This window comes from Alligator sinensis, unplaced genomic scaffold (genome assembly GCF_000455745.1).
Source record: "Alligator sinensis unplaced genomic scaffold, ASM45574v1 scaffold219_1, whole genome shotgun sequence".
Classification (NCBI taxonomy): domain Eukaryota; kingdom Metazoa; phylum Chordata; order Crocodylia; family Alligatoridae; genus Alligator; species Alligator sinensis.
Window position 1 is genome coordinate 3,473,387 of NW_005841866.1, and position 3,436 is coordinate 3,476,822.

The window sequence follows — 3,436 nt, forward strand, 5'->3', positions numbered from 1 at the left end:
CAGACCGCGCCCCCGCCGCAGACACCAGCAGTAGCACCACCAGCAGGAAGGGCCTTGCGCAGGGGCCGGTGCGCAGCGTGACGTCACCCGAGCTGCCCTCGCGCGCGCCTGCAGGGAGGCGCGAACGGGGATGGGCGAATGCGATAGACGCCTATCTGCTGCCGGAGGCCCCGGCTGCCTGGGCTGTAAGCCCTAGAGCAGTCTCGGGTGTGTTGGCGTCGAGGGGCTCGTGGGGTGGGGCTACTGCTCCCCGCTGCACGATAATGACCGTTTGTTTGCTGATTTCAACCTTTGTACAACCTATAGTGTACATAAAAGTCAAAGTTTTGAGGTGTTGGGTGTGACATACCCTCCATCATTGATGTAGGGTATGTCAAACCCAAGTCACTCTCAGGGAGTCTGAACTGGGTTTGGGGGTTGTTTTTTGGTTTGTTGGGTTTTTTTTCTTTTGGGGGGGGTTTGGAAAATGTTTTTGTATTCCAGGTCAAACCAGCCAAATCATTTCTGAATCCTCAATCAAGCAGCACTCAATTGTTTGAACACCACACATGGCAAGAAGGGAAAGAAGTATCTGCAGTATTACCAGCTTGCATGATGTTTGGCATTGTTCTTAAAGTCTGCGCTTTGGGGATGTGAAAAACTTAGCTCTTCCTTTTATTTGTATACAAGACACCCTCACCATTCACTGGGGATACGTTCTCGTATCCCCCACGAATGCCAAAATCTGTTAATAAGGCACTTGGTTCATGAATGCTGTCTGCGTTCATGAATGCAGTGCCCCTGGCGGCTGGGGCGGGGACACGGCTGTGCTGGTGACAGTGGGAGTGTGGCGGGAGGAGCACAGTGGTGGCAAGCGAAGAGCTCCTCCTTTAAGTGTATTTAAGATGCGGGTTTGGCATTTGCGAATATTTGAAACCACGAATGCTGAACCTGCGAAAAGCAAGGGTTTCTGCATAGAGATATAGATATAACTACCATCTTACAATTTTAGTAGACAAGATGGATGCAGGCCTGTTTGTTATAGAAGTAGAAGTCAGTGGGCCTAAGTTCGCTTAGAAAATTATAAGCTTCCCTCAGGGAGGCCACTGAATGCATAATAATTGAGTCGTGGAGACAATAAATGAGAGAACAGGTACAGGACTGTGGGTCAGAGGTTAATCCTGAGTGTTTGGGAGAAGGGGGCGCATGGGGGACACTGAACAGAGCACAGCAGTCAGCACCCTCTGCCCCTCAAAAGAGTCCAAGGAGCCTGTGGATGCCAACCAGTGAAAGTGCTCAGAGATTTGCAGAGAGGAAACAGCCACACAGGCACCTGGGTTCTCCCCTGCCAGAACTCCCTTCTTGATTTGATAAATGGCAGGTTTGGCTAAAGCCAGGAGGAGGTTAAGGTGGACACAGGATAGGTGGAGAAGCAGAGGCACAGAGGGAGGCAGTGATTCTCTCAAGCTTGTGAAATGGCCAGTGCTAGAGCTGGGCATAGAACCTGTAACCCCTTACTTGCAGCACAGCCCAGACTATCTCGCATATGAATTCACTGTTTTATGCAGATACAAAAGCCTCTGTTTCAGCACTTCTTGCTGACCTAATCCAGGTCAGTAAGGCTCCTCAAGAAATCATAGTTTGTATTGGAAATTTAAATACTCAGAAACTGAATTCTAACCTATGACGTATGAGGGTGTTTGAAGTCGGCTCTCCATCCAGTCTTCAAGAGAGTGTCAAATTAGAATCCATCTAATGTCAAAGGAAGCATGGTCTACCAACAAGGAAAGTCAAACAAGGCTACCTGCTGGATGCTGGGCTCTGCGACATGCACTAGCAAAGAGTTGCTTTTTGAAGTTGTACTTATGTGCTACCCCTTGTCAGAACCAAGTAGTTGTATGCCTATGGCACAGTGGAACATTCCTTTGATTTGATACATGTGCCTTAGTGGAATCTCCCGCCACAGTGGAATCTCCTGCTGTCAATCATTCTGCTGTCAGTCATTCTAAATGCTATGGCACAGTGGAAAATTCCGCTGTCAGAACCCAGTAACTATATGCCACAGTAATGGAAAGTTACAGCTTAGAAAAAAGTTCCCGCCAACTTTATGCAAACATGCACACCACCATTGGCCAGTTCTAAATTATTCATATTTGGTGACTAACGATTGGCTTTTTAGTCATATAAAAGGTAAATCAGCTTCCGCCCACGTCGGAGAACTCTGCATATTTCTCACATTGAGAACTCCTCGTACACCTTGGAGTTGGAGAACTCGGAGAACTCCGCACATTTCTCAGAGTAAACCTGGCGGACTGATCACCCACCAGCGACTCCCCGTCACCGACCTATCCGACGTACCCCCATGTCTTGCATGCTTGCTCAGCTGTTCATGGACGTCTATCTAGAAATCAGAAAGCTTCCATCTTGTTCAGTTTGCAACTGTAACCTAAGTCAGCATTCAGCCTACCTGTATTATAATCATCTTCAGTGTAAGTAAAGCAATCTTAGTTTAACCAATACGCTTCGGTGCCTAATTCCGCTCCGTTTGTCAAAAAGTACCCACCTGCCGTTTCGGGCTACTGGCCATAGCCCCGGCCTACCACTCGACCGCCACACCCCCATGTATTATCTGCCTTTTTACCTTCTGGGAATCATCTCATGTACCACCAAACTGCTTTTCTAAATTTCCCCTCCTCTGCAGCTGAAATTGAGAAGCAATGCCTCCTCTTGGGCAGGGCTGGGACCCTGCGATGCGCTGTCATGCCGTGGTGTTGACTTCTGTAGGTGACAGGGATATTAAAGACTTTTTGTTTGAAGTAAGGCGTAGGCTGGGGGGGGCATGACTTCCACTCAGTCCCCCGAGGCTGGGTCAGAGGTATGTTTGCCTGTAGGCAAAAGACCAGCATCACATGGTTTCATTATCTTTTCCTTAGGCAAGAAGGACACTACAGTCTCATGGTTTGAAATGGGGCCTTGGCAGCTGGGGCATGGCTTCCTATCTCAGCCTCCCTGTTTACCCATCAGAAACTGGAGCAGTGATCTCTGTGCTGTGTCAGGTGGAAATAGCAAGTTTTGAGCATGTAGCTTAGGTAAATGTTGGGGTGTTTTGATTGAGCACCCCTGGCTTATAGGACTGAGTTGTCTCTTGAAGTTTTTGGCCAAACTTGGGAATAACATGTAACCTGTGCACAGAGGATATTTGAGTGCCTAAAAGAGGCTGGACTGATGGTGAAGGTAGAAGAGTGTGAAATGGGGATAGGAGAAGCATCTTACCTGGTTGGCTTCATCCCTATGCTACTATCTATGTGGATCTGGTCTCTTTGGATTTCTGTAAGGTTTTGGGATTGGCCCTGCAGCTCTCTTCATGGAGGCAGGGCAAATCCCAAGCACCTTATAGAAGGACTGGAAAGGAACTCTCTGAAGAGCTCCTGGATGTTTTCTTCCAGAGTCCTTTCTG

The 3,436-nt window shown here is 48.3% G+C and overlaps 1 protein-coding gene across 1 annotated transcript in view; it reads left to right on the forward strand.

Annotated features, from left to right (window-relative positions):
- The first annotated feature begins 2,210 nt into the window (after window positions 1–2,210).
- Window positions 2,211–3,436, forward strand: part of COMMD1 (copper metabolism domain containing 1) — a 261,731-nt gene continuing 260,505 nt past the window's right edge. Inside the window, exon 1 of the mRNA XM_025192290.1 lies at window positions 2,211–2,468. The gene's annotated coding sequence lies outside the window, so the exon portion shown is untranslated. The remainder of the gene's footprint in view (window positions 2,469–3,436) is intronic.